The 7808-nt window shown below is 38.6% G+C and overlaps 1 non-coding gene across 1 annotated transcript; it reads left to right on the top strand.

Annotated features, from left to right (window-relative positions):
- Positions 1–657: 657 nt before the first annotated feature.
- Positions 658–730, top strand: TRNAT-UGU (transfer RNA threonine (anticodon UGU)). Its single transcript has one exon. It is a non-coding gene; the product is annotated as a tRNA-Thr (tRNA).
- The last annotated feature ends 7078 nt before the right edge of the window (positions 731–7808 follow it).

Below are 7808 nucleotides of genomic sequence, written 5' to 3'. Positions count from 1 at the left end.
TTTATTTGCAAGTGTTTTCTGATGTTTACAAGGTTTAAGCTCAAAAGAGGAGAATGTGAACTTGTGGAGCCAAGATATCAAATTATTTCAATGAGAACAAACACTCCTCAAGCTTCAATAGTCAAGGCACATGAAGAAGGTCCCGAAGAGATGTCTGAAGATGGGAAAACCTTCAGAAAAACATTATTTGAGATTTCAAAGATGGTTATTTGAGATTTCAAAGAGAGCTCAAAATCTCATGGATAAAAAGGATACAAGCCTCTAAAAGGGAATGGAGGGAATGGTGACAAACCACCACCTTCACCTCCATCATCATCATCATCATCTTCATCTTCATCCTTATCTTCAACTTCTTCTATCCTTTCACAAACACATCCAAATTCCCCAAAGGTTCATGGTAAAACTCCTTTGCATAAGCTTGACATTAAGTTTGAATTACCTATGTAAAATGGAGAGGTAAATGCAGAAAGATTAGATAATTGGATTCATCAGATTGAAGTGTATTGTAGGATACAAAGAATCAAAGATGATGAAACCTGTTCCATTGTAATCGTAATCTGGATTGCGTCATTGAATCTGATTCGCGCTATAATCGTTAGAATTCCAAAGGAATCTATGGATCTCACCCCAATGAAATGGGGAGTGATATTCCATCGAGCTTGCTTAGCTCAGAGGTTAGAGCATCGCACTTGTAATGCGATGGTCATCGGTTCGATCCCGATAGCTGGCTCTTTTCCGTTCCTCTCATTTCCATAATCCACAAAGTTTTGTTAGGATCAAGATGGAATGGAGAATACTCTTACGATCGTTCGTCGGGTCTGTCATGCCATGATCATTTACTCTCAACTAGGAATGGGATGAATGAAATGATTGGAGCTATTAGGATCAATAACAAATTGGAGAAAGATCTTCGTTTTCCATATAAAAGAATTCCAGTAGTACTCGTACGGGTTATACTATTCTTTCTTCTTTCTAGCACTATTTGTTAATTGAATAAGGAGTTTCTATGTCCTGTTATCGGGGACCTCGTTTAAAAATAATACGTCGTCTGAAAACTTTACCAGGTCTCACTAGTAAAAGACCCAAAAACAGAAAGGATTCTATGAACCGGTCTTCTTCCAGGAAAATAATATTCAACTTGCTTCTCTTAGAATGGAAGGTGCAACACTAATTTGGTGGGAAGACAAAACTCAAGAGGACATGAAGAAACATGGTAAGGTTTTGTCCTCTTCGAATGATTTTGTAGTTGCAATAAGAAGGAAATTTTATCCATTAGCATACATGCAAAAAGCTATTATGGATTTGCAGAACTTTAGGCAAGCTAAAGGGAAAAATGTCCAATCCTATACTCAATAATTTAGGAAAAGATCTTTGATTTTGGGTATAGATTTTTCCTCACAAGATACTTTTCTAAAATATATTGGATGATTGCATAGTTAATTGAGAAATACTATTCTCATGTTTAACCCTACAAAACTAGATGAAGTTTGTATTCAGGCAACTCATTTAGAGGCAAGAGGGAAAAATGTTTCTAAATAAACTAGTGAGAGTTCCTTTGAGTATGAAGAAAAAGGAAAAGGTAAGTTCAATATAAAAAGGGAAGAATAATGTTGCCATTAAAATGGAGAAATAAAAGATCATGTGTAAACATTGTTCCAAAGATGGCCATGATGAAGATCATTGCTGGAAACTTATCCAGAAATAAGACCCAAAAAGTTTAAGAACAAGGAGAAGGAGAAGACATCTGCAACTACACAGCATGATTTAGGTTTAGATTTTGGAGATGAAACAAAGATCACATCCATGTGTTTGAAAGGTAAGGACATTTCAAGTACAAGTTCTTCAAATTGTCTCAATGAATCTCAAGATGAAAAAACAAGAATAGAGCTTTTCCACATTAGAGTTATTTCAAAACATACCAAGATAGATACACTGTTTGATAATGGTTCACAAGAAAATATTATCTCAGAAGATATTGTCAAGAAATTGAATTCGGAAACAACTCCTCATCCTAAACCATATCCTTTAGGTCGGATATGTGACAATGCAAAATTGCATGTGACAAAAAGATGTAAACTGAAATTTGCAATCACTGCAAACTTTCTAGATGAGGTAGAACTTGATATAATCCAATTGATATATGTGGTATTTTTTTGGGAAGTCCATATCTATATGATAGGAGATCTATTTTTCATCTCCATGAGAACAAATATCATTTGTTCAAGAATGGGATTGAGTACATTGTTAGAGCACATAGCAAGAAGTTGAATGCATCTCTTGTAAATGCGAGACAAATGAAGAGGATTTTTAATGCTAGTCAGAACTTTGCATTGTTAATGATCAAACATGGAGGTGTTGAAGAATCCAAAGCCTTTCAAGGATATGAATCAAGTTTGAAATATAATTTCATTGATGTTTCTAAGTCATGTGATAAGATGTTTAAGGAGTCTAACATGTTGCCTCCTAAAAGAGGTAAACAAATGAAGTAAGTTTGTAGCAGCATGCATCATTGTTGAACATTGATGTGAACAAGATGCCAGTGTTAGAGAGTGCAAGAGTCAAACAGGAAATGCAAAAGAAAATTGACAAAGAGGACATTGGTTCCAAAACTTCTTCTTGTGGGTTTCATGATGTGTTGGATTTGAAAAGGGATGGTGCATGGCGATTCCGATCACATTTGGTCAAGAGTAAATCCTAGTGCAAGGCTAGACATGGTAAGCATTGTCATGATGACAATGTTCAAGGTGAGAAGAATTTGAGATTGTTTAAGTTTCATTTGATTGGAGACCGAGGACGAAATGTGTTTATTCCTTCAAAGGGAGTTTTTTGTTCTACATATTCTAGGAAATTGCAGCAATATGTCATCTATGGCAGCAAGATAAGGACTCCAAAATCAGGGAAAATGATGTATTTTCGTGAAAAGCTCAAAATGTCAAATTTAAGCAAAGTTCAGTGGATTAAGACTGGAAGTGTGAGGGAGTTATACCCTCATCTATTTTTTCATTGACAAAGAGCTTTCTGAGGTCCAAAAGCTTCCAATGGGGAGGAGGATCGAGTGCCCCAAATGGAGAACCGACGCACAAAACCTGGCATAATTCCCACTCGACGAGCGAATTTGTAGGACCATTAAGGGTGCCATTAAGCCCCCAATCCTGAAATTTTGGTGACTTGGCACCATGTGACCACATAGGGGCTGATATTCTAGGGTTGTTGTCTTGCCCCTTTCGTTGGCGTGCCCCAAATGCAGAACAAGCACACAAAACCTGGCACAATTCCCGCTCGACGAGCGAATATGTAGGACCATTAAGGGCGCCATTAATCCCCCAGTCCTGAAATTTCTAGTCACGTGGCGCCATGTGACCATATAGGGGACCGATATTCTAGGGTTGTTGTCTTGCCCCCTTCGTTGGCGAGAACTTGGCTCTATAATGCACATATGACTGTGGGTTGGCCCTCTCCTCTGCGCACATTGTTGGTTTAATGGATGACCAATAAAACCTTGGGCTAGCCCCCCTTTCCTTGTGCATTGATCACACCATGGTTCATACGACCTGGGGTTGGCCCCCTCCATTTTTCCCGCTGCTGGTCTCCAACGTGGGCATATGGCTGCGTTAAATATTTCATGGTGTTGTGGTTGTGGGCCATGTTCGTGGGCTGGGCTAGGCCCTAGCCCTTGTCCCCTCGCCCGTGGTCTTGTGGTGCAGGGGTGGCGAGGGGCTAGGGCTTAGCCCGACCCCTCCCCATATGTGCTTTCAACAAACATTTAATAATATTTTTTTGTGCAATCTTTAAACAAGAAACAAAGTGGCGCATTGGTGTGGGCCTTGCTTACTTGGTATGTGGTCTCAGTTTCAATCCTCGGGGGTGTTGTTCGACCTCCAAACAAATTTTGGCCCGATGGGGAGGCCGTGTGGCAGCCACTGGTTGGCCCATGTGGCAGAGCCACTACAACAAAACCAGCAACCAATGAAAACTAACCAAATCCACAACCAATCAAACGATTCCAAGTGTTGACCAACCATTGGTCGATGGAGGACCAGTCAACATTCCAAGTCATGGCCCAGTCAGCGTAAGTACTGTTGATTGGGTGTACCTACAACTTTTTTTTCCCAAAACTTTTAGTTGTTTCCCAAATTGATCAGAACGCATTTTTGGGAACATCCAATATCAAATGTGAGTGAAACGAATCGCGTTGGGTTCAAATCGTCGAGATCTATCCAATTGTATTAGTTTCAAGCTCTGTTTCACACTTTCAATTTTGAGCATTATTTTGGTCCACCAGATCACTCGGTGATTACAGATGAAGTTCAGAGATTTATACTCATATATGCATTCATGACCTGCAGCTTACATGTTTACCATATGTTTGGTGAAATGACTATCACGTTCTAGGAAGTCTAGGTCAAGTTCTAAGTTCAAGTTTGAATGCTTGGCATTGTTGTCATGTACATTATGAATCTAGAAAGTTATAAGATGTTATGGGCAATGGTCTAGAGGCTAGCCTGGAAAAACAACACAAATCTCCACATCGGAGGCTCAGAACAGGGGAATTTAGGCAACAACCACATGGAAGCAGGCATGTGCATGCGGTTGGAGACCTATAACTGCACTCTTGCCTTGTTGTGTGTGTGGTTGGGGTGTTAGGTCAGTGGAAAAGGGGTCCATTTCAGGGATTGACCACCTGAGGTGGTTTGCAGCCTTCTAAGTGATCTGTGGTGTTTGAGGGGTGCCAGTAAAGTTGTCAGTTTATCGACCCCACTTCCATAAATTGAACTTGGAGGTCGGGTCATGTCATAGTGGCAAGTCAGTTCACATTTACTAGGGAGGGCTTGTAAATGCGGGTAAGTATGGGGTGGCGTGTTACAATTTTATCAATATTAAAATATCCATCTTAGGTTTGATGTGGTATTGTTTATGTGATTTGAATGTAGTTTTAATGCATGGGTTGAAGGTATTGTCCTTTTCCATAGGTTGGTTACCCTTAAACGCTAAGATGCTCTGCACTTTGGTGTTATAGATGACTTGTGAAATGAAATTGTTTTTTGACTAATGTGAAAGAGTTTTATCAATATTAAAATAGTCATCTTGGGTGTGATGTGGTATTGTTGATGAGATTTAGTGAAGACATCCTTAAGAATCATGTATGCACATGAAAGAGTAATCTTCTTATCCATGTAACTTTGTTGAGTAAATTTGTTTTTCATAAAGAAAAATGTATATGTTTACTAACTTGCATACATGATTATTGATATGAATGCACAAATGAGTTGAATGTGGAATACAAAGTAGTAACAGTTGTGTTTTGAGGTAATGAAATTATTTCCTGGTTGAACTATCTTTGAAGTTATGTTTTTTGTTATATTTCAAATGCTAGCTTTGAGTGGGCCATATACTACTCTTTAGAATGTTTTGGTATAAAATGATTATATAGAAAGTATGCAAAAGAATTTTCTTAAATGAGAATCATGCAGGCATGATAATGTTTTGAATGAATGTAAACTTTCCTAAAATAAATTTGATTTCAAGTCTAATTAAAATTTCATGTATGAGAAGTAAATTATGCATGGGATGTACATGTACATGAACACATATGTATGATTATAGAGGTAAGTGCTCAAAGGTAAGACTTGTATACATTACACATACATATGGATACATGGATGCCTGGATTCTACTATGCATACTTGTATGAGTCTATGTACGGGCAAGAAATATTGTTGTAAGAGGGTAGTAAGCCATTCCTCAAAAGACTTGGTATGAAATTCTCACTTGGCAAGTGAGCAAGACTATTATGTGTAGCCTAGTATACACCATGTTTTATTTTGTTGACGATTACCTCATGGAAGAAAGCATCATACCTATAATTATCCCTATAAAAATTTCCATTGGAATAATGGTGAAGTTGTTATAGGGTAAATTTATTTTAAGAATAAATTGATTTTAAGCCTATGTTGTGGCTATAAGAATTATTGTTAGTCACTATGGAATTGCTAGTTTAGTCCTTGGATGCTATTAGCGAATGGTACTCCACTAAAATAGGTGAGAAATGTGTCTTGATAAAGTGCAAGCATTGCACAAGAATGACTTTGATGAATGATTTTCATCAAGCAATAAAAGAGCAAAGTATCAATTCAAGTGAGCAAACCTTGATGGATCAAACACATTGCAAAAAAGAACTCACATGCTAAAGTATATGAGTGGATGGAGTATAAAAATACTTTGGCCAAAGAATAGAGTTGCAAAACATGAATAAGGGAACAAAATATGTAAAATGAATACCATGCATATCATAGAACATTATCAAGTAAAACTTTTATACATCTTCACAAAATCAGTTGAAACAATTTATGCATAGGAATGTAAGGAGGGGAGGGGTTTTGTGAAAATTCTATCACTACAACATCTGATTTACTTTTCCTACTTATTCTTTAATAAGTTATTTATGAAATTCCTTCAATAAACATTAAAATAAATTCTGCTGCAGATATCACACTGTAATACAGAAACAAACACATGTACAAGAATTAATGCATTGACACAAATATTTTGGACAATAGTCCCCGGAAAAACCCAATGTGGAAAAACTGGTGCAGCAAGGGAGGATTTTATTATTCAACAATTCTTCAGTATAACAGGGTTCCAAACTAGCTTACCCACAGAGAGAAAAATTCTCCAGCACTTCTCCTAGTCCGAGTGTCAGCTTGGCTGACCTTTGCATGGTTCCCAGACACTTTGCGTCAGCCCCTGCTTGATTGCGTCAACCCTGGGCCTCTCTGTGTCACCCAAACAGGCCCTCTAGTGACTGTGCAATCTCCTGCTGCCTCTATGTCTGCCTCACCTGCCTCAGCGTTGGTCTCCAATGGCTGATCCCTTCTCTATGTTCTGTACTTACTTCTTCTTCACTGCTCAATAGACCACTAATTCGAATTTATCAGCTTACCCCGCTCCATAAATTGCATTGATTGGTCTCCCTCAGTGTGTCCTCCAAGTGACCCTCAAGCTTCCTCTTATAATTTTCTCGTTGACAAATCAACGACCGAGATGAAGTCCCTAATCAACTGCTAAGATTAACTCTGGCTTGATCCATCACTTTTGGACCCTTCTAACATAGTTTTATATTAATTCACATTAATGTTTTATTTTCCCTAAGTTTAGACTTAGGGACTTCATTAAAAATATTAATTATTTTAATATCTCCCAAACTGTTTAGAATCTGCCCAAACCAATTTTCGTGGCTAGAGCACATCCAATGCTACCCCAAATCAACACTCCATCTTAGTGAGGATTGTGCTCTAGTAATACTCCTCACTGAGTATCACCCTGATCATCCGGCATTGGTCCCCGTGCTGATGTTAAGCCTCCCTGCCCAACAACCTCTGCACTACTACATCCTGTACTACTGCCCATGGCTCTGCTACTGCCACTGTACGACAACTCCCTCTGCATCCATGCCGCTGCTGGTCCTTTCTCCCAACACAGTTGCATCTGCACTGCAACTCTCTTTTCATTCGTGTTGTTATCATTCCCATTTCTGCTACTGAAATGGGTTCTTTACCATCCCCATCTTTTCCCTGAAGTAGTTAAACTTTATCCTTCCAAGGGCCTTGGTGAGGATTTCTGTCACCTGTTCTCTTGTAGGAGTGTAACTCAACTGTACAACTTCTCATTGGACACAGTCCCTGACAAAGTGACACCGTATATCAATATGCTTCGACCTATCATGAAACGATGGATTCTCAGAGATCTTGATGAAACTCTGATTATTGCACATGATCTTGGTCACCTCCATATTCCTTCTAAATAGGTTC

Source organism: Pinus tabuliformis, chromosome J, assembly GCF_031772625.1.
Source record: "Pinus tabuliformis cultivar Carrire ecotype Pingquan chromosome J, CPIR1, whole genome shotgun sequence".
Classification (NCBI taxonomy): Eukaryota; Viridiplantae; Streptophyta; class Pinopsida; order Pinales; family Pinaceae; genus Pinus; species Pinus tabuliformis.
The sequence above is the reverse complement of the archived record's forward strand: the minus strand, read 5'-3'. Positions and strand labels throughout refer to the sequence as shown.